General features: G+C 38.4%; 1 protein-coding gene and 1 pseudogene across 1 annotated transcript in view; one reads left to right on the forward strand and one right to left on the reverse strand.

Moving 5' to 3' along the window:
* Positions 1-24,418, forward strand: part of HPSE2 (heparanase 2 (inactive)) — a 531,613-nt gene that overhangs the window by 60,227 nt on the left and 446,968 nt on the right. The gene's annotated exons all lie outside the window — the stretch shown is intronic.
* On the reverse strand, positions 3,774-4,232 carry LOC118669876 (annotated as a pseudogene).

The following is a 24,418-nucleotide window of genomic DNA, read 5'->3' on the forward strand; positions in this document are numbered from 1 at the left end:
TAGATATTTTTACATGATACTAAGCATATCTTAATATTTTAATGTAAATTATTTACATGGTATTGGAAATAATGTTAGCCTCATCTAAAATAGAGGGTTTGAAGTAAACCTTAAGGTTACAGGAAGGTGAAGGAGTACTTCCAAAAGAACATCTGTGATAGAAGTATTTTAAATGGTGATGAGTCATATACTACACTTATTACACTAACTCACCAACACCTGATTGTGTACTCATCTTGTGCTTCTTGAGTCTGAGAGTGTTAAATGTCACTCTTTAAAGAACAAGGATCATGTCTTTCATTTCTTTGTGCTCTCATGGTTTTTTTTATCCTCACCAGAGGACATGCTCATTGATTTTAGAGAGAGAGGAAGGGGGAGGAAGGGAGGGAAACATTCATGTGAGAGAAGCATCAGTTGGTTGCCTCCTGTATGCACCCTGACCAGGATCAAAACTGTAACATTTCGGTGTATGAGATGATGTTCCAACCAACTGAGCCACACCGGCCAGGGCTCTCATGATTTTTTTATTGTATGTGCATGCTCTCAAGATTCTTAATCTAATAATAATGCTCTATAAATTTGTTTAAAATGTTCTGCTGTCTACATAAAGGATGAATTCACTTGAAGACTCTTTTTAAGGGGTAATTTTAACATCAATTAAATAGTTTTTATAGGTTTAGGTTCAGTTATTTGTCTTCCCTCACCTCACCCCCCTTTTGAGGTGTAAATTGAACTTTTGTGGAGGATTCCTATACTATAATCAAATGAAAAACAGAAAATAAAAGTTGAAAGTCAGCCTTTAAGGGCAATACATTTTCTAGGGTTTTGTTTAGGACATAAACCCCTGGAAGGCAAGGAATAACTAGACAGTCCAAACCATGGCCATTATAAATGGATGGCATTACTCAAGATGCACATAGTACCCCATTGTGGTCCATTCTTCTAACTTCAATTAAGAAAAAGGGCTCAAATCAGTGGAGTGAAAACTGTTCTTTCAGTTCCCACAAACCATAATGCTCAAAGGACTATTTCCAGATCTTTTAAATTATTTACATTATATTCTACAGTATTGAATAGAACATAATTTTATTTAATCATTTTCTTATTAAGGTCCATTAAGTTCTATATATATTGACACATTTATTTCTGTGGAGTAGACATCTCAAAGTGGATGGCTGGATCAAAAGATATGTATTTTTAAATTTTATAAACTCAGGTTTATTGAGGTATAATTTACATGCCGAAAAAATAAATTCTGAAAAATGTATAGTCTATATTGTCATATAACCACAACCACCATCAAGATATACAAGATTCTGTCACTCTAAAGAGTTCTCTACCAAGCTGTAAAATATAGAAGGAATCTTTACCTTTTGCAACAGCCTGGATGGACCTGGAGATTATTATGCAAAATGAAATAAGCCAGTCAGAGAAAGACGAATACCAGGTGATCTCACTTATATATGGAATCTAATGAACAAAATAAACTGATGAACAAAATAGAAACAGAGGCATGAATACATAGAACAGACTGACAGCTGTCAGAGGGGTTAGGAGAGGGGGACTGGGATGAAAGAAGATGAAGGGTTTAGGCAAAGGACATATATGCATAGCCCATAGACACAGACAGCAGTGTAGTGATGAGCAGAGGGAAGTGGAGGTGGGGGGATAGATGGAGGTGGGTAAAGGCAGGAGCAGAAATGGGGATATCTGTAACAGGGTCACCAATAAAAAGAAAAAGAAAATGAAAAAAAGTTCTCTTATTTCCCTGTGCAGTTAATCTCCTTTTCCTACCTCCAGTCCTTAGGTGTGTGTGATCTGATCTCTGACCCTAAATGTAATGTACAAAAGTAGTTGTGTGTGTATGATTTCTTTCACTTAGCATATTTTTTTGAGATTCATTCATCTTATTGCATATATCAATCAGCATTTCATTCCTTTTCATTGCTGAGTAATGTTTTATGTTATGAATATCCTACAACTTATTTATTCATCTATTGATAGACATTTGGTTTATTTCTAGTTTTAGTGATTATGAATAAACCCAGTGTAAATATTTGTTCTCAGATCTTTGTGTTGACATGGACTTTCATTTCTTTTGATTTTATGGTATCTTTTAACTTCATAAGAAACTATCAGACTATTTTCCAAAGTGACTGTACTATATCTTACATCCTACCAACAGTATGTGAGGAGTTCTAGTTCCTCCACATTCTTGTCAACAGGTTAGTATCACCTGTCTTTTAAATTTTAGCTATTCTAGTGAATATGTAGTAGTATCTCATGGTTTTAATTTGCAATTTATCTTTTGACTAATGATATTGAGCATCTCTCTTCGTGTGATTATTTGTCATCTATAGATCTTTGGTGAAGTGTCTGTTCAAGCCTTTTACCCATTTTAAAAATATTAATGAGTTTTGTTTTCTTGCTATTGATTTTTGAGAGTTTGTATATATTTTGGGTTATAAGTTCTTTATTAGATATGTGATTTGCAAATACTTTTTCCTCTGTGACTTTTTAAAAAATTTCTGATAGTTTCCTATGAAAAGCAGGAACAATTTTGAAGAAGTCCAATCTATTATTTTTTCTTTTATGATTTCCATTAAAAATTTTAATGCATCTTGTCAGGTAATTTCCAGAAAAGTTCATAGCAATTCCCATTCCCACTAGCAAGGTACAATAGCCGTTATTTCCTAGCATTCACATTAGCACTGAAAATTAGTGCTCTTTTCAGTCCTTTTCAGTATAACAAGTGAGAACTATTACCTCATTGTAATTTTCTGGCTATAGCCAGAGTGACTATGTTTTCACATATTTGTTGGTGATTTGCATTTTCTGTTTTGTGAATAACCTATTCATATACTTTGCTTTAAAAAAAAGCAACACTTGGGTGTTGATCTGTTTCTTATCAGTTTGTAAGTACTCGGTGAATTAGGAATGTTAATCCTTTGTCATGTGTATTGCAAAACATTTTCCTCCCTGGATATCATTTTTTTTTTTTGGCTCTGTTTTTAATTAAGAGCTTTAATTTTTAACTATGACTGGAATTTATGTTTATATATAGTACCATGTAAGTATATAGCATTGTTTTCTTCCAAGTAACTAGCCAGCTTTGCATACACTGTTTTTAAATAAAACATTCTTTTGTCACTAAATTGAAACATCATATATGTTATATATTATGCTCTCACATATCTTTGTACCTATTTCTAAACTCTATTTTCTGTAATTTTTCTAGTCTTTATTTCTGTGCCAATGCTATACTGATTTGAAATCCGGTAAGGCTTATTAACCACTTCCTCATTTTTCTTTCCAAAGTTCCCATGACTGTTCTCATATAATTATTTTTTGAAATGTATTTTTAATTTTTCTTTAATTTTCAAGAAAATTCATTACTGAATTATAAATGTAATTGCAATAAATTTATATCCTAATTTGGGAAGGATTGATATTTTCTTTTTTATAGTTAAATTTAATATTGGCAGATTTTTTTTTGTTTGTTTTTCAACTATTTAATACTTATTTACACACACATGTTAGCAACAGGTATCATTCTCACTTTATAAATGAAAAGTTCAAGTCAGGATCAGTCCAAAGGCCTCTTTCTTCCTCAGGGAAGTTTGCAGAGGATCCCAGGCCTTGATACTCTAACTCCTAGGACCTGTGAGGGAGGTTTTGGAAGTACAGGTAGGGAAGTGGAGATGCCAAAGGACCTACACTCAGACCAGAAGACAAAAGTACTTGGACATTTTAATGAACTCCCCTCTGTGTAGCTTCAAGCTACCAGGACACAGGCCCCCCCAACACCCTTAATCTTCTCCTCAGCTCTTCTGCTGAAGAACTTGGCCTTCACAATGACAGGCTGCTTTGGGACCTTTCCCTTCCCCAGAACTTTGTAGTAGCCCGATCGCACCACATCAATGATAGGAGCAACTCCAGTCTTGCTTTTGGCAGCATTGACTTGTGTCTGCTCACTGACCAGGGTCCACAGTTTATCAAGGTTTTGATAGTTGGGCAGAAGCTCTGGTTCCTCTTAAAGTGGTAATGCCTCATTCCAACTTTCCCAGAGTAACCTGGGTGGTATTTGTTGAAGTTAATCCTGTGATGATGCAAGCCGCCAGCATTACTGCGCCCCCCCCCCCCCCCGGGTGCTTCCTGTGCTTGCCGATGCGGCTGTGGCCGTGGCTCACGTGGCCCCGAAATTTCCGGGTCTTCCTCAGTCTGGATGGCATGTTGGTGGCCAAGTTGCAAGAGCTTGGCAGATTTTTTTAAAAAAAATCTATATTGTTGAGGTTATTACAGATGTCCCCCCCCCCTCCCATTTCCCCTTTCTACCCAGTTCACTCCCCACCCCCCAGGCCTTTACCACCCTACTGTCTGTGTCCATAAGTAAGGCATATATGCATATAAGATCTTTGTTTAATCTCTTCCCACCCCTCACCCGCCTTCCCTCTGAGAATTATCAGTCTGTTCCATTTCCATGCCCCTGATTCTATTTTATTCACCAGTTTATTCTGTTCATTAGATTTTTTATTCATTTATTTTAATTTTTAGATTCAATTGTTGATAGGTATGTACTTGTTGCCATTTTGTTTTTCATATTTTTGATCTTTTTCTTTTCCTTCTTCATCTTCTTTTTAAAGAATACCCTTCAACATTTCATATAATACTACTTTGGTGTTGATGAACTACTTTACCTTTGTCTTGTCTGTGAAGCTCTTTATCTGACCTTCAATTTTAAGTGATAGCTTTGCTGGGTAGAGTAATCTTGGTTGCGGTTCTTAATGTTCATCACTTTGAATATTCCTTGCCACTCCCTTCTGGCCTGCATAGTTTATGTTGAGAAATCAGCTGACAGTCATATGGGCACTCCCTTGTAGATAACTAATTGCTTTTCTCTAGCTGTTTTTAAGATTCTCTCTTTGTCTTTTGCCCCTGGCATTTTAATTATGATGTATCTTTGCGTGTCCTCTTTGGATTCTTCCTGTTTGGGGTTCTCTGTGTTTCCTGGACTTGTAAGTGTATTTCTTTCACCAGGCTCGGAAGTTTTCTGTCATTATTTCTTAAAATAGGTTTTCAATATCTTGCTCTCTTTCTTCTTCTCACACCCCCATAATCCAAATGTTGGTATGCTTGAAGTTGTCCCAGAGGCTCCATAAACTATCCTCATATTTTTGGATTATTTTTTATTTTTGCTCTTCTGGTTAGGTGTTTTTTGCTTCCTCATAATTTTTTGATCAAGCATTTTGAGTTCCTTGAAGACATGATTCTAACTAGAGGGCTATAAGTATTAGAGTTCTTCCTGATTACCCTAAAATGAAGCTCTGAGGTTGAGCAGAAAAGGAATCAGATGCTATTTTACATGTTTAAAATGAGACTAATGCTATAATCAACACAATGAAGTGTTTGTGTAAATGTCAGTGGCCATACACAAATGCACAGTCATGAGGTTAAATAACACATGACTAGAAGTTCTCAATTTCTCCAGCTGCTTTATGGTTTTAAGTAGAATATACTCTGTTGCTTGTAAGTCCTCTTATGAACCATCATATAAGTGAATAATTTTTTTAAAACTCAATTTCTTATAAGATTCAACAGACATAAAATTAAATTTCAAAAAATATGATCAGAAGAAAGGTAACATAGGAGAGAAGGATATAATTGCAAAAACATACATTTTATACATGAAAAGCATTGTATTGGCAATTACTATAAAGAGTCATCAAGGATGCTTTTTAAAAAAAGTGCTCATGTTCTGCTTCTCTCAGAATATACTTGGGAGCATTGATTGATTAATTACCAAGTTGATGTATGCTTTTTCTTTGTGAATCACCAAGTGAACTTCCCTGTTTTCAGGAGTCTTTGTATTAGGAGACCTGGAAAAATGATGATTACTTGTTGGTTTTCACCTATGCTCTGTAAGATGATATAGGAAGGAGTCTTCTAAATTCATTTTAACTTTAGTTCTCTCTTGTTTTCTCACTATGAGAAGCATTTTCTCATCAGTTCCTTCATTTAGGATGATGGCATCACCTCAAAACATAATGGAAGAAAAGCAATTTTTTTGGGCAGTTAATTAAATACAGATAGCCCTCTCTGTAGTCTGGTTGAAGTTAATGGTGCATTGTAGAGTATTAGGACAGTAATCTTCAAGATCCAGGTGGGTGTGGGAGAGGGTAGCTAGGCATTCCAAGAGCTCTGCGAGGAAATCCATTGAGTGGGGGAGTCTTACTAATAATTATGCAATCATCTTGTCAGAGGAGTATTAGTTTTTTATATTTTTAATATGTCCTCAGAATAGAATAAGAATTTTCATAATTAAGAAGGATTGACAATGTACCATTATTCATTAGTTTATTTTCAGTGTATCTCAACATATTGCATGTAGTTCACATGTGTCCAGTTAAGTGGATTTAAATAAATTTTTGAAAATAAACTGGATTAAATATAGTTTTAAAGCCAGCAAGGAACAACAAAAAATTGTAAGACCAGTGGTTTTCTTTCAGTATGAAATCTTTGTTGGCCACACAATGTGGTAAAAATAATTTGACAAGAAGTTGTCCAAAAAAAGTCTCTGAATTACTAAAAAATCTATTTTAAAATTTACAGGTATTTTTAATAACATGTCTAATGGAACAGTGATATAATGCCCAGACGTTATTAATATTTTAAAAATAGGAACAAAAAAGGTTTTGAATCATAATCAAAATAAGACACACATTGAAATTATTGCTTACTTAATTTTTAGCTGATAATTAAAAATTTTTATTTTGACCTATATTTTAGAATGTAACTAAAATATTACTGCAGCAAGAGCTGCATGTGAAATACATATATTATATATATAGTTATATATTAATATATGTATATAAAAAATTGGAGATCAATAACCTATCAAGTCCTTTGTTCCTCAAAGAAGTATAGGGTAGTAGATATGAACAGGAACTTTAGGATTAAACAGATACGGGTTTTGATCCTGTACTTAAACTGTACTAGTTTTGGGGGCCTTAGGCAAACTATTTAATTTCCTTCCCATTTGTACAATAAGCAAAATAATGTCTTATGTGGTTTGTGAGGATTAGATGAACTGTTTTGAAGTACTTAACACAGGGCCATACACTCAATGAATGTTAGTTATTGTTGTTGTTATAATTATTATCTTAACTAGAGGCCCAGTGCACGAAATTCATGCAGGGGTGGGGGGCAAGGAGGGAGCCCCTCAGTCCAGCCTGCATCCTCTCCAATCTGGGACCCCTCGGGGAATGTCCGACTGCCGGTTTGTGCCCTCACTTTTAACAGATGACAGCTCCATTGTTGTTTCTTTCTTTTCATGTTTAAACCCATTGGAATTAGAAGGTATTCAAAGTGTGTATACATTTTGGGGGGACACCCTGTATATCTATAGTTACTGGTGAAAGGAACCAACGATGGATTTGGAACCCTCAGACTGGGAACCTCGCTCACTCCCCACATGTCTCCCCACTCCACTTTTCACTTTTGCAGGCAGTAAAAGAATCAATGTTTTCTCTCATTAACTCAGAAAAGCACGTCCTGTCACCAGCTGCCCGACAGGAGTGCGCTGGGCCCCAAGCGAGCGAGGCTCAGTCAGGGCAGCCTTCGCTCATGGGTGCCCACACCCAAAGTGCACATTCCTCCTCTGCAGTTGCACCAACTATCTCACCGTTTCACTGAGAGGATGGAACTCCTCACCTCCTCTGGGTTACAGATCTTGAATGCTGACGGAAGGCACCTCAGCAAGGGCTGCCTGCACCCATCAGGTGTGTCTGTCCCCACCTGCTCCCATCTCAGCACCTGCATTAGCCCCATGGAGGTGATCTCATCACTGCACTGGACTCCAAAGGAGCAGGGCATCAACACTCCACCCTCTCACTGTCATCTTACAGGTGCCCACCCCCAGCACCCACAACACCCAGACACACTCCACAGAACGTGAGCGTGCTGGAGCGGATGTGCGCAAGTCCTGTGGGGGACATAGACATGCTGGGGTTGATGGAAGTGCAGCGGAGGGGTGGCGGGGGGAGGGGGGGGACTTGTGCACACCATGGTCTGGGACTGTTGCAGGCGTGAGTGGGTGACAGCGCGCTGGGAGACATTTGCACTCAAGCAGGGGAGGAGAAGATGTATGCAGTGGAGGCCTGTGGCTGTGCAGATCTGTAAACCCCCATGGCGCAGCCAGGAGGACATCAATCTGGCCTGCCACGGTGGCTGTCCCTGCGATCGAGCACCTTCTGGGCCAGGAGGCGGGACTTGTGCAGCCACTCCTCAGCGCTGATGGCCTGCAGGTGCTACTTCAGTTCGGCCCGCAGGCTCTGCTTGGCACACTCACGGCTGCTGCTGCCGCCATGTGGGGAGTACAGGCCGCTCTCCACTGGCCCACCTCCCCCACCCAGAGGCTCTCCTCAGCTCACAGGCTCTCCATGCGTGCTGTCCACAGGCCCAGAGTGGCTGGGGCGTGTGGAAGGTTTGGCTTCCTTCCTCACCCGGGCGATGAAGGAAGCCAAGCGACCTGCCCAAAGGAGGCCAAGCATCCTGCCCAAAGGAAGCCAAGCGTCCTGCGGGCTCTGTGGCTGCCACCAGAGGCAGGCCCTCGGCGGCCGGCCGGATCATGCAGGAGGCTTGGCTTCCTTCGTCACTGGGGCGACAAAGGAAGCCAAGTATCCTGCCTGATCTGGCTGGTTCTGTGGCTCCAGCCAGCACCGCCATCTTTGTGGCTGTGGGTGCCGTCATCTCTGTCGTGGAGTGGTGGTTAATTTGCATATTACCCTTTTATTAGTATAGATAATAAAGATATTGTTCTTTAGAGAATGTTTCATAAATCAGTTCATGTCTCAGATACTACTATTACAATGCAAAATGGAAAAGAGCTAAATAGATTTCAAAAGAAGCAAGTTCTTAAGTTTCATGATTGTTGTCAGCACTAAAGTTTTCCCTACATGTTTTTTGTGTGTGTATGTGTGTTTAAGGGTCTAGGCCAGGGGTGGGCAAACTTTTTGACTCGAGGGCCACAATGGGTTCTTAAACTGGACCGGAGGGCCGGAACAAAAGCATGGATGGAGTGTTTGTGTGAACTAATACAAATTCAAAGTAAACATCATTACATAAAAGGGTACGGTCTTTTTTTTGTTTGTTTTATTCATTTCAAACGGGCCGGATCCGGCCCGTGGGCCGGAGTTTGCCCACGGCTGGTCTAGCTTTGGAGTAAATAGAATTTATTATAGAGATTATAGGGTCAACGGGTACATGAACATCCTTGCTACACTTCTCTAGTATCTGTTAGGGTTCTGAAGAAGAGAAATGCAACCATCCTACAATTTCTTTAGTCTTTTGCCTGTCTTTCCTTTGAATGTAATGGCTTCAGCAGTTATAGGTTACCTGCTCTTTTTTTTTAGTATGAAGAAAATTTACAATTATGCAGATAAAGATCTGTAATCTCACACATAATCAAGGTGAATGTGGAAGTATGGTAGATGTAGGAAGTGATAAATTGTACTATACAGCAAGGAAAAATAACATTTTGTTCACTTAGAATAGCCATTTGATTCTCCTGTGACTTATGTTGTAAAATGTATTATTGTTACAGTGATTGATGATTAATGTATTAGGGAGAAATTTTCAGAGTTGAGAAACCTAGATTTCAGCTTTGCATTTACTTTACATGCATCCTGGAGCAAGACTTAGCTTCCTCAATTCATAAATTTGGAATTATAGATCTGCCTTTTGTCAGCACATTCTGAACACCTGTCATGTGCTAGCACTGTGGTATTCACTAGAGATATGTAGGTGATAAGACAGGATCTGATTCTTGCTCTCCCTGAAAATACTAGTATAGTCCAGTAAGAAGATACACATGCAACCACTTATAGCTTACTGTGATTAGGGCTATATTAGAGAGATAGGAGTCTGAGTTGGCCTTGGGGAATCGGAGGGGTCTTCATGAAGGAAGTGGTGCTAATGATCTCTAAGTTTGTTACTCTTACATTAAAATTCTGGTTAGCACTCATTTTAGAAATTAAGGACTATTTGGCAAAGAGATAGGCACAGGAGCAGTTTTCTTCAAACTTGTTGGTAGCTTGTGATGCCTTCAAATAAAAACAATAGTTTACAAGTAACATACCTTTATTTGTACAGTAGGACTAGAGATACTATATATAGGTACCTGCATATGTGATTTGGAATTAGAATTGTTGAGCACCTTGGAAGAGCTCAACTGTTATTCTTTCTTCTTATTCTTTTTCCTCATTTGTCTCTTGCTTGTGTGAGAATATACTTTAGGGCAATGATGGTGAACCTTTTGAGCTTGGCGTGTCAGCATTTTGAAAAACCCTAACTTAACTCTGGTGCCATGTCACATATAGAAATTTTTTGATATTTGCAACCATAGTAAAACAAAGACATATTTTTGATATTTATTTTATATATTTAAATGCCATTTAACAAAGAAAAATCAACCAAAAAAATGAGTTCGCGTGTCACCTCTGACACGCGTGTCATAGGTTCGCCATCACTGCTTTAGGGCCTCACCCTCTGCTTTCCCCCTTCAGTTTTTAATCCATACTTATGGCTTGAACTGTCACATAGAGGTGGGTCCTAATTTTTGTGGGATATGTAGCACACAACATTTTATTTTATCTTTAAAATAATGGATACAGGTCTTTAAGATGATGGGTACAAAATTTTGAAATCAAAATTTCACACAAAAGTTTATATAGAAAGGCAAAAGACCCAGAATAGCCAACACAATACTGAGGAAAAACAAAACCAGAGGACTGACACTCCTGACTTCAGACTTATTGTAATGATACAGTAATCAAGGTAATGTGGTATTGGTGAAAAACTAGACAAATAGATAATGGGATAGAATAGATAGCTGAGAAACAGACCTAGACAAATATAGTCAACTGATCTTTGACAAAGGAGGAAAAATAATTCAATGGAGAAAAGTTAGTTTTTTCAACATATTGTGCTGGAACAACCGGACATCTACATACAGAAAAAATAAGACTCTAGAAACATTTCGCCTTTCACAAAAATTAACTCAAAATGGCCCTGGCTGGTGTTGCCCAGTTGGTTGGGCATTGTCCTGTGCATTGAAAGGTTGTTGGTTTCATTTCCAGTCAGGGCATGTGCCCAGGTTGTGGGCTTGATAACTAGTAGAGGGCATGCAGGAGACAGCCGATTGATGTTACACTCTCACATCAATATTTTTTTTCTCTCCCTCTGCCTTTCTCTATTTCTCTCTCTCTCTCTCTCTCTCTCTCTCTCTCTCTCTCTCTCTCTCTCTCTCCCTCTCTTTCTCTCTCCCTCTCTCTCTCTCTCCCTCTCTCTCTCAAAAATCAATAAAAGTTTTTTCAAAATGAATTCAAAATGAACCATAGACCTAAGATAAAACACTAAACTATAAAACTTCTAGAAGATTACATAGAAGAAAATCTAGGTGACCTCAGTTTGGTGATGAGTTTTTATTTATTTTTATTTTTTTATTTTTTTGGTGATGAGTTTTTAGATATAGCCCCAAAGCATGCTCCATGAAAGAGAAAATGGAAAAGTTGGTCTTTATTAAAATTAAAAATTTCTGCTCTTTGAAAGATACTCTTAAGAGAATGACTAAGTAGGTCCAGAAATACTCTGAATTCTTAATTTGAAATAATATAAAATGATATTTTATGTTTGAGTTGTTAAAAAATTATCTTCCCTTTCTCTTCACATAAACTGTGGTATGTATTTCAAAAGTAAAGTTGCTGATCATCTACATATTTATTAGAAAAGAGCAAAAAAGAAGAGAAAAGAGAAAAAAATATAAGTGTGGTGATTGCTAGAAAAAGGGAGCTTAGTGGGAGGTAGAGAAGGATATGGAGGATAAATGGTGATGGATGGAAACTGATTTAGGGTGGTGAACACACAATAGAATGTAAATATGATGTGTTGTGGAATTGTGCACCTGAAACCTGTATAATATTAACCAGTGTCATGTCAATCTACACTAATAAAAGAGAAAGATGCAAATTGACCATACCTTCATGACACCCATCCAGCCAATCAGGAGTGAGTATGTAAATTAACTCAACAAAGATGGAGGGTTAATTTGCATATGCAGGCGCCGAGTGGCTGGGGATGGGGCGGGACACTTGCATTGTCGCCATGGCGATGTCGCAGGCGTTCCGCACCGCTCCATCCGCTCTGGGCCTCTGGGCAGTGTGGGAAGGCAGAAAGACGGCTCTGGCAGGAATGAAGGTGGTGCCAGCAGCCAGGGGAAGGAAGGCCCATTCTTGCACAAATCCTTGTGCATCAGGCCTCTAGGAAATTCAATAAAAAGGAAAAACAAGAAATTTGTTTTATGAAAGTGAAAATGACTAACCAAATAAAACATTTTCCATATTAAATATAAATTTATAGCTAGTAGTGTTATGAGGAAGCAAATACAACCCCACTACACTATAGGGTGCTTGTTCAAGGTCACACAGTTGGCTAGGTAGGACTAAAATCCAGGCTTTGGATTCTTGAGTTCACTGTTCTTCCTACTACACTGTAAAATGTTTTCCCTCCTGGAAATGAAATAACTTCTGTTCAACTGAAAAATAATTATACAATTTAAAAATTCATATATATACTCCCAAAGTTCTATTAATGGGTTACCTTGTCTCATGCAGAGGTAGGCACTTGTAATATGGAGGTGATATGTCAGTGTTTTAGCACTAGATGAGCCTACCGTCTGTTGGTGTGATTGACAGACAGAGGCACCACCATAAGGAGGGTAAGTGCTCTACTCTCAAACATGGGGACCAGAGTATCTCCACTGTGGGAATAATGGAGTGCACATGTTACCTGAGTCTTGAAGGAAGAATATGAATTATAAAATGTGTGAGGTGAAGCAGTTTAATTTTGTTGAAAATGGAACATAGCACTTGACCCTGTTATGGCCTGCAGAGACTTCCAAGTCCTTGTGGTAAAGGAGTCACTTAGAAGAGCATCCAATTTAAGAAACTACTTCAATCCAAGAAGATTAAGGCCATAGGGACTTTGTAATTTTCTTTAGGTCTTTTATCTTTATTTTTGGTGGCTGAGTGGTAGTTGCTAATATGGTCTCTGTTTAGGGTAATGATTAGATTTTAGGCATAGGTAATGGAGAAAAGGGACATCCCTTTGTTATATACTTATATTTTTAATAGAATTCTAATTGGCTACCTATAATTAGCCATGAAATATTATCTTTAAAGAAATGTGAAGAAACAGGTTTCTAAATATGAGGGGAAAACTGTTACTAAAGTAAACTATGATTTTTTTCTAAACAGTTTCTTCTTTTTCTCTTGTAGGTTGCCATAGATTACTTTCAGTATGTCTTCTCTTTTCAATTTATGCCTATTCGTCTGAAGTTATGAAATACCTGGTCAATACTCTTCTGCTAAATTTTCTGAACACAATAAACTTTTAACAGACTCTCAAATCCTCTCAGCACAAGTCTGTTTTCCAGTTGCCTAGTTTTGTGTCTCTGTATTTCTTTGTTAAAGGTTGTTTCTGTTTTGTAGCTCAAAATAACAGTATCTTCTTTTAACTCTCCAATAGCTCTGAACTGTCTCTTAATGAGGAGACATGAAATGCCATTGTCAGCCTCAGCTACTTATAATTTCTTAATTTAGAGAGTAATATAGCCTGTTTTATTTTATAAGAGTTAGATCATCTATATTTTTATGTCTGGTTTGAAAAAGCAAAACAATCTGCTAATGAGGTCTTCTGACAGTCCTATCTTGCTTCTCAGTGGAATATTAATACTTGCAGAAGATGAATGGGATGCCATCCTAAAAAGATGAGTCCAACCCTAGCTAGTTTGGCTCAGTGGATAAGAGTGTTTGCCTGCAGACTGAAAGGTCCTGGATTCCATTTTGGTCAAGGGCACATACCTCGGTTGCAGACTCCCAGCCCTGATGGGGCGGGGGGGGGGGGGAGGGACAGGAAGGGGGTATGTGGGAGGCAAGCAATCGATGTATCTCTCTCACATTAGTGTTTCTCTCTGTCTCTCCCTCTCCCTTTCACTCTCTCTAAAATGGAAAAAATATTCTTGGGTGAGGATTAAAAAAAAAATGACAAGTCTATGGAGATACTTCATTTTGTTCCCCTTTTTATTCCAAGAAAATCAAATCTGCTCAGTGTGCAAGTCTCTGGGAGATACACGTTGAGCGTTCATCCAGCAGTTCCTAATATATTGTTGGGATTTTGAGTAGTCTTTTATCAATTAATCACTTATTAAGTGAAAATAATTATATATAAGGCACAATGCCAGGAGCCATGGAGAAAAAGAAGTTGAATCTATGTTCTTATTTCCAGTGCTAAAACAAAGTCTTAAATACTGATCTAAAAATAAATGTTAATATAAAAGTCTCATTTAAAATTATAAAGTTAGCAGCCAATATGAAATTAAATTGTTACAATTTATTCATAGTATTGGTGGAAGTAGAGGAAGGCATGGCTCTTGGGAAATTAGTTCATTTTCTAAATTAGCTGAGAAATGATAAAGGGCTAGAAACCAATGACAATTTAAAAAAAACCCATAGTGTCAGCCTAGAAACTGACATATAAACATATAAAGGTATAGTTAACCTTGCAGAACTAACCTTTATTTAAATACTATAGGCCTGGTGCACAAAAATTTGTGCACTCAGGGGGGTCCCTCAGCACGGCCTATGCCCTCTTGCAGTCTGGGACCCCTTGGAGGATGTCCACCTGCTGGCTTAGGCCTGCTCCCTGGGGGATCAGGCCTAAGCCGGCAGTCAGACATCCCTCTGGCAGCCTGGCAGCCCTCAGGGAATGTCCACTTGCCAGCAGGGAGCAGACCTAAGCTGCAGTCAGACATCCTTAGTGCTGCTGAGGAGGCAGGAGAGGCTCCCACCACCACCGCTGTACTGGCAGCCGTCAGTCTGGCTTGTGGCTGAGCAGAGTTCCCCCTGTGGGAGTGCACTGACCACCAGGGGGCAGCTCCTGCATTGAATGTCTGCCCCCTGGTGGTCAGTGTGTGTCATAGTGACCAGTCATTCCCAGTCGTTCTGCTGTTAGGGTCAATTTGCATATTACCCTTTTATTATGTAGAATAGAGGCCTGGTGCACGGGTGGGGGCCAACTGGTTTGCCCTGAAGGGTGTCCTGGATCAGGGTGGGGGGACCCACTGGGGTGCCTGGCCAGCCTGGGTGAGGGGCTGATGGCTGTTTGCAGGCTGCCCAAGACCCCTGGCGACTGAAGCTCCCAGCCCTTTTTTTTTTTAATTCACTCCAGCTCTGTGGCCATGGCGACTGGAAGCAGGTATCTGGGGTTTATTTACCTTCTATAATTGAAACTTTGTTGCCTTGAGAGGAGGCAGCAGCCGCCAGGAAGCTTGGCTTCTTCCATCACTGGAGCAAGCAAGCCTCCTGCTCGCTCCAGCTCCGTGGCCACAGCCGGCTGAAAGCAGGCGTCTGGGGTTTATTTACCTTCTATAATTGAAACTTTGTTGCTTTTAAGTGGAGCTCAAAGCCCGCGGCAGGCTGGCTTCCTCCATCACTGGAGCAAGCAAGCCTCCTGCTCGCTCCAGCTCCATGGCTGCCGGCTGCCATCTTGGTTGGGTTAATTTGCATATAGTCGCTCTGATTGGCTGGTGGGCGTGGCTTAAGGCATAGCAAAAGTACGGTCAATTTGCATGTTTGTTTATTATTAGGTAAGATTGTGTTTCAAAAGATGTCTCAACTATGGTCAGACTAATGTCAGAGAAAATGACATGAAACATGTTCTAGAAAAATTAATAAAGAGTAGTAAAATTCTTAAAACTTAGAGGAGTCATAAAGGCCAGCAGGACTAGTATTCTGATTTCAACTTCAAGAATTGACTTTGGAAAACAATTTGTTTAAGCCTCAGTTTCCTGAGCTATAAATGTGGTTTATAATAGTATCTATTTATTAATGTTGATGTGAGGATTAAATACTATGTATGTTTAGGGCTTAGTTCAGTGCCCAGTTTATAGTAAGCTTTGAGTAAGTGACAAAAATTATAAATATTATATAACCAACATTTGGAAAAATAGTAGGGATTTAAAATATAATGAAATTATTTAAAAAATTTAACTTGTTTTCTCTTATATAAAAATCAGAGTAGCTTATCTTATAGTGGTTCATGAAAACCCTAGTACTACTAGTATTTTAGTCAGCTAGTATAGGTTTTAAAAAAATGGTTAGTGAAATATTATTAATGTAATACCATTACCCTGTATGTAAATTACCCCCAAACACTATTAAAATCTACATCACTAATATGGTTATTGTAAGTGGAGCTAATTCTAAGATTTTTTTGTAGAGATTTCAGAATAGATTTTCTAAATGTTATAATTGGAGTGGTTGGCTATTTTAAGAACTTGTTAAGAACTAAGGTCTTCTACCAAGCTATATACCAGTACACCAGTTTATTTTGCATTCTTTAATGAAAAAGGGTAATAAGGTGGAATTAAGAATAAAAGAGGTACATAAGAAGCACTCATCAGGTATTTAGTATATCATATTAAAAATATCATTATAACAGAGATTCAAGTTTTGTGAAAGGAAGGATAAAAAATTGAAATTCAATTTCAGCATATTTGCAAAATATATAGGCCTTCTTAAAATGAGGTGTATGTTTTTTTTAATTGTTTTATTGCTTAAAGTATTACAAAGAGAATTATATATGTCTCCTTTTTTTTCTCCCCTTGACCTTTCCCTAGCCTCCCGTACCCCCTAGTGTCTTGTGTCCATTGGTTATGCTTATATGCATGCATACAAGTCCTTCAGTTGATCTCTTAACGCCCCCCCCCCCCCAACACTCCCCAGCCTTCCCGCTGTAGTTTGACAATCTGTTCGATGTTGCCCTGCCTCTGTATTTATTTTTGTTCATCAGTTTATAATGGTCTTAATTATCCATAAATGAGTGAGATCATGTGGTATTTTTCTTTCATTGACTGGCTTATTTCACTTAGCATAATGCTCTTCAGTTCCATCCATGCTGTTGCAAATGGTAAGAATTCCTTCTTTTTTACAGCAGCATAGTATTCCATCGTGTAGATGTACCACAGTTTTCTAAACCATTCATCTGCTGATGGGCACTTAGGCTGTTTCCAGATCTTGGCTATGGTAAATTGTGCTGCTATGAACATAGGGAGGTGTATGTTTTTGACTCGCTTGTATTTTGTGATACAATTTAATGACAAAGGGTTAAGATTGGATTAAATTTGGAAATGGAAAATATGGACCTCCAAGAAAGACAGCCTCAGTGGGAGGAATAGGACCTCCAACAATAAGTTATAACCATAGAAGACTCCACTCCAACCCCTACCCCTCGCTGTTTCAGAGCCTTGAGAACTTCCTGAGAAGACAGTTACTTTTCCTGTCTTCATTTTTGAAAAGGAGAAGCCTGGAGTTCAGTCCTAGTTCTTCCACTTACTAGGATTTTGATTTTGGACATGTCACTTAATTCCTGTGAACCCATTTTCTTATCTGTAAAAATGAGGATAATGATATCTACCTATCTCATAACATTGTTTTCAAGATTAAATGTACATAGAAGTACTTTGCAAATTATAAAACCAAAACCATATATGAGGCAGGATTATAATACAGTATGTCCTTGGGTTACGTCGGAGATCCGTTCCTATGGTGCGACGTAATGCAATTTTCGCTGTAGGTTGGAACCCACCTACATAACCACCTAACGTCACTCACATGGAGCACATACACAGCAGTAATGAAGTGAAACATTAAAAAACATTTAAAATGCCTGACCTTTACTTGTAAATAAATAATAAAAAGCATAACGCACATATGTACATACGTCGAAATGATGGAACTTTTTTTTATAAATAAACTAGAGGCCCAGTGCACGGCATTCATGCACTGGGGGTAGGATGCGGGTGGGGGGGTCATCCCCTCAGCCCAGCCTGCACCCTCTCGCAGTCCGGGACCCCTCAGGGGATATCCACCTGCAGTCAGACATCCCTCTTGCAGTCCAGGACCCTTTGCTCCTTACCGCCTGCTTGCAGCGGAGGCAGGAGAGGCTCCCGCCACCACTGCTCTGCTCGCCAGCCATGAACCCGGCTTCTGGCTGAGTGGTGCTCCCCCAGGGGTCAGCTCTTGCATTGAGCGTCTGCCCCCTGGTGGTCAGTGCACATGATAGTGACTGGTCATTCGCCCTTAGGTTGATTTGCATATTAGGGCTTTATTATATAGGACTAGTGGCCCAGTGCATGAAATTCGTGCCTGGGGGGGTGGGTGTCCCTCAACCCGGCCTGCACCCTCTCCAATCTGGGACCCCTCGGGGGATGTCAGACTGCAGGTTTAGCCCGATCCCTGTGGGATTGGGCCTAAACTGGCAGTCAGACATCCGTCTCACAATCTGGGACTGCTGGCTCCTAACCGCTCACCTGCCTGCCTGCCTGATCACCCCTAACCACTCTGCCTGCTGGCCTGATCGCCCCCAACTGCCCCCCCTGCTGGCCTGATCACCCCCAACTCCCCCCCCCCCCAAGCTGGCCTGTTTGCCCCCCCCCGCCCCACTGGCCTGCTAACTCCTAACAGCCTCTGCCTCGGCCCTGCCACCATGGCTTTGTCTGGAAGGATGTCCGGTCTCCCAGAAGGTCTCCTGGTCTAATTAGCATATTACCCTTTTATTAGTGTAGATGGGAGATGGTGACGTAACCACAAAACGATGTACGTTGAGACCCACGTAACCCAAGGACTGCCTGTATAGGGATGTTCCTAGGTGTTAACTATATTGTGCTTAAGGAAATTGTTTACAAGGTTTATTATTGCAAAGTACTTATCACTATAAAAAGTTTATAAACTTGAAGCAAAATAAAATTTTTTGACCTCTTTTTGATTTTAATAGAGATAATTAGATTATGAGAAGTAAATGCTAGAGTTTACTGCAAAAAGAAAGCTATAGAATTAATTGGAATGGATCAGTTATTTTCCAGATTTTTAAGGGAAACCTAAAAACATATAAGGCATGGAATTTTCTAATATTACCAGAATAACCAAATGCCTCTTAGAGTTGTAAAAGAGGCTTTGCTTATTAGCTTTGTAGAGATTGAGGAGATATAAAAATGTTTTAATGAAAGTAAGAATGCCCCCTCTCACCACCCCCACCCCCCCGTGGGAAATAAAAATGGTTTATTTCAGTTTCTACAATTTAGAGAAAACAAAATTCCCAGAAAATATTTGTGTCCCACAGTATGGATTGTCCCCAAATGCAAAAGTTTGATTAATCAACTCAGAAGAGATAAACTAAATATTTTCCTCTGAGTTTTCCATTGGCAATAGTAAACTGAATTATTTCCAAGGGTCAGTGGAGGTGCTGTATAGTGAGCACATTAGAATCATAGCTTGCCATCTTTAGAGTAATGGATTAGATGAGTCATGATATATACTGACCTGCTCATTAATGGTAAAAATAAAAATAGCTATATTTATTGAGCACTTATTATTTAGTAGGCATTATACATTTATTGGATATTTTGCTTACCATGTACCAAATTCTATGGGATGTTATTAGGTGTGGAGTAGGGAGAGGGGAAGGTTGCATGGTTAAGCAGGTTTGGGAAATACTTAAAACCTTTTTTTTCACTGAAAAATTTATCACAGCCTTTAATATCCTGATATACTTATGAATTTCAATGAGGGGGATATAGAATGTGTATTTCCTTAACTTTATTGACCAGAAACTCTTTCCTCTCTACTTCCCTGCTTCCTCTGCTTGTCTTGAGACTGAGATGATCTGAAGAAATACTTCTGAAAACACCATCTTTTAAAAAGGATTTGTTTGGAAACCTCAGGATTTTTAGCATTTCAGTTCAGGCATGTAACAAAATAAGAATAATTTTTTTTTAGTTAATTCAAAGAACATTTGAAAGGAAAGCTCATAGAGAATTAAAAACCCATAGTGAGTTTTGTTTTAAGTTAATGAACAAAGTGACATGTGCTTTATTAAAAGAGAATATGGTGAAAGGGCCAAAAAAAAAAAAAAAAAAGATATAGCAGAACTGCAACATCAAGAACATTTGAATTAGGGGACATAGTAATGACATTCATGCCCCATAAAAAGGTAAATTAATAGCAGCTGGGGCAGAAGAATATGCTGGCAGAGCTATCAAGAAACACCACAATAGGGATGGAGCACAGAATATCAAATGGAACATGTGTAGGAGAATTTGTGCCCTTTTTCTTTTTTAAATCAGAGCAATTCCACTATTTAAGGAAACAGAATTGGGCCAAAATCACAGAAAGTAGTAGCCATGACTTCAAAGAACTCTTACTTATCAATTGATAAAACTGTGAGTATTCTAGAAATAATCATGGACTTAGAGTCTGAAGTCCTGGGTTCAGTTTTTGTTCTTCAGGTACCAGCTAAGTGGCTCTGGACAAATAACAAAATATTTTTTACCCTATTTTATATGATTCAGGTTACAATGAGGTAGCGAATGTACTACATAGTTGGAGCTTAATAAACTTAGTTGTAGCTCTGACTCTTTGAGTACATAAAAGAAGGTTAGTGTATTTTAGAACTTCTGTTTCATTTTCTAATTTTGTGAATGCTATTACAAGAAACTGCTAAGGACTAATAGTTTGGAAGGAATACTTTTGTCACTGATAGAAATGATGGTCTGTAAATCACATCTCTAATGACTTATTACCACCAAAAAAAGAGAATGTAAGTTTAAAAAAATCTCTAATTAAGGTAAAATCCAAGTGATTAAATTAAAAGATTATCTGGACTCAGGGAGATAATCCTTGGTAATGTGGAAGGTAGGCTTAGACAGATATGGCTGGAGTGGGTTTTGAGAACTGATGGACTAAAGCAATAGTTCTCAAACTTAAGTAAGCATAAAAATTTTCTGGGGAACTTGTTAGAAAAAAATGCAGATTTATAGGTCACAACTCCATAGCTCTTGAGTGGAGACAGAAAAATCAATTTTTACCAATCAGCAACTCAGAAATTTTTGATGCAGATAAATCTTTGATCACAATTTGAAAAAAATTGAACTGCAACCTATATAAAACTATAATAGTAGTATTGGAATAAGATATATTAATAACATACAGATAAAAGAATGACTTAGAAAATTTATTAACACTTTTACACATTTGATCTGTTAAATTCTTTGAAAAATGTCTTATCCTACTCAACTATTTATTGGTTTATGTATTTCTCATGTAAGCATGTATACTTAAATTTTATTTAGCATTTATAGATATTTAAATTTATACTTGTGAAAGGAGAATATTTCTTTTTGAGACCTTTTTCTTTTTACTGAACATTTGTTGAGCATCTTCTGTATCCTCTAGGCATTATGGAGAATACAAAGGAGAGTATTCTAATACCGTAATGACTTACTGCTTTGGGGGTCTTGTTGCTGTAGAACTCCCAATGTTCCAGGTTCTTCTGGAGCAAGTTCCCTCATTCATTCAGAACATATTTATTGGAGATTCAGTATGTGCCAGGCACTGCTTTAATTGCTGTAGAATATAACAATGGTCATTTTAGAAAATATATGAGTAAAATGCATACTTTGCTAGATGGTGAAAAGTGCTATGGAGAAGACAAAAAGCAGAAAAGGGAGGTAGGATTGCTGGGATAGGTATTCCTTTTAAGTAGGATGTTGAGGGAAGAACTCACTGGGAAACAACACTTGAGGAAGACCTAAAGTAGTTGAGGAGCAAGTTATACAGGTAATAGGGGAAGAGTGTTCTATGGAGTATCATGGGCAAAGACCCAGAGCCATGAGCATGTCTGCTGTTCCTGAGACAGCCAAAGCCTCGTGTGGCTGGAGAGTTGTGAGCAAGAGGAGTGTAATAGGGAGATGTGTTCAGAGAACTTATGAGAAGAGAGGTTTGGAAAGTATGTTATGGTAGGATACAGATGATTTATGGTCTTCGGAATTTTTCAAGTTAGAATAATGCTCCTAAAATAACCAGAAAGTATCACAGCATTTTGAGTTGGGTTTCAGTAATCTGGTTAAGAATTACCGCATAGATAATATAATTTTTGAGAGCAAGAAAATGTATTATTCTTTTTTTTATTGTTTTATTGCTTAAAGTATTACAAAGGGTATTACATATGTGTCCTTTTTTTCCCCCCCGCCCTTGACAATCCCCTAGCCTCCCCTACCCCCCAGTGACTTATGTCCATTGGTTAAGAACATACTGTGTTCATGGATTGGTAGAATCAACATCATTAAAATGTCCATACTACCCAAAGCAATCTATAAATTCAACGCACTTTCCATTAAAATACCAACGGCATACTTCAACTGATCTAGAACGAACTCTCCAAAAATTCATCTGGAATAAAAAAAGACCCCGAATAGCTGCAGTGATTCTGAGAAAGAACAAAGTAGGTGGGATCTCAATACCAGATATCAAGCTGTATTACAAAGCCACTGTTCTCAAAACTGACTGGTACTGGCACAAGAACAGACATATAGATCAATGGAATAGAATAGAGAGCCCAGAAATCGGCCCGAACCAATATGCTCAATTAATATTTGACAAAGGAGGCAAGAACATAAAATGGAGCCAAGATAGTCTCTTCAATAAATGGTGTTGGGAAAATTGGACAGATATATGCAAGAAAATGAAACTAGACCACCAACTTACACCATACACAAGAATAAACTCAAAATGGATAAAGGGCTTAAATGTAAGACGGGAAACCATAAAAATTCTAGAAGAGTCCAAAGGCAACAAAATCTCAGACATATGCCGAAGCAATTTCTTCACTGATACAGTTCCTAGGGCACTTGAAACTAAAGAGAAAATGAACAAATGGGACTACATCAAAATAAAAAGCTTCTGCACAGCAAAAGAAAACATCAACAAAACAAGAAAGCCCACTGTGTGGGAAAACATATTTGCCAACGTCATATCTGATAAAGGCCTAATCTCCAAAATATATAGGGAACTCATACAACTTAACAAAAAGAAGATAAACAGTCCAATAAAAAAAAATGGGCAAAGGATCTAAATAGATACCTTTCAAAAGAGGACATTCAGAAAGCCAAGAGACATATGAAAACATGCTCAAAGTCACTAATCATCCGAGAGATGCAAAGCAAAACAATGAGGTACCATCTCACACCTGTCAGAATGGCTATCATCAACAAATCAACAAACGACAAGTGCTGGAGAGGATGTGGAGAAAAAGGAACACTCGTGCACTGCTGGTGGGAATGCAGACTGGTGCAGCCACTATGGAAGACAGTATGGAGTTTCCTCAAAAAACTAAAAATGGAACTCCCATTTGACCCTGTGATCCCACTTCTAGGAATATATCCCAAGAAACCAGAAACACAAATCAGAAAGGATATGTGTACCCCTATGTTCATAACAGCACAATTCACCATAGCTAAGATCTGGAAACAGCCTAAGTGCCCATCAGTAGATGAATGGATTAGAAAACTGTGGTACATCTACACGATGGAATACTATGCTGCTGTAAAAAAGAAGGAACTCTTACCATTTGCAACGGCATGGATGGAACTGGAGAGCGTTATGCTAAGTGAAATAAGCCAGTCAATGAAGGAAAAATACCACATGATCTCACTCACGCATGGATAATAAAGACCATTATAAACTTATGAACAATAATAGAGATCAACCAAATGTATTATTCTTAATTGAAAATCTGGTGCCTGCCAAGTAAACATTTACTAAATATTGAAATGAATGGTCAAAAATGGTCCTGGGATTGAGACCTCCACATTCAGAATTTTTAGAAGAAATTATTTACAGTTCTATTTTGATAATGCCAAAGTTCAATCAAGTTATGATAATCAGTTCTTCATGTGAACTGGTCCTCAGATGAATTCAGTGTCTACACAATCACGAAAACATCCCTTTTGGATATAAGATATGTCTTTCCCTTAGCTATATTTTAAACTGAAATAAATTGTGTGTATTTTAATTTTTAAAAATTATGCATTGCACCTATTCTACCAAATGACATGTTTATTATCAGTCAGGATTTGTGTGTTTGTGTGTGTGTGTGTGTGTGTGTGTGTGTGTGTGTGTGTGTGTGTGTGTGTGTGGGTCTTAAGAATTATAAAGAAATGAGAGCTTAAGTCTGAGTTTCTAAATCTTATTGAACTTGATGGATGGGTTGCTACAGGGATCTAGGTAACTTATCTGAATTAGCAGTTTGGGGACAGTTTAAATCAGGGGTCCTCAAACTACGGCCCGTGGGCCACATGCAAATACAAATATTGTATTTGTTCCCGTTTTGTTTTTTTACTTCAAAATAAGATATGTGCAGTGTGCATAGGAATTTGTTCATAGTTTTTTTTGTAAACTATAGTCCGGCCCTCCAACGGTCTGAGGGACAGTGAACTGGCCCCCTGTTTAAAAAGTTTGAGGACCCCTGG

Source organism: Myotis myotis, unplaced genomic scaffold (assembly GCF_014108235.1).
Source record: "Myotis myotis isolate mMyoMyo1 unplaced genomic scaffold, mMyoMyo1.p scaffold_m19_p_15, whole genome shotgun sequence".
NCBI lineage: Eukaryota > Metazoa > Chordata > Mammalia > Chiroptera > Vespertilionidae > Myotis > Myotis myotis.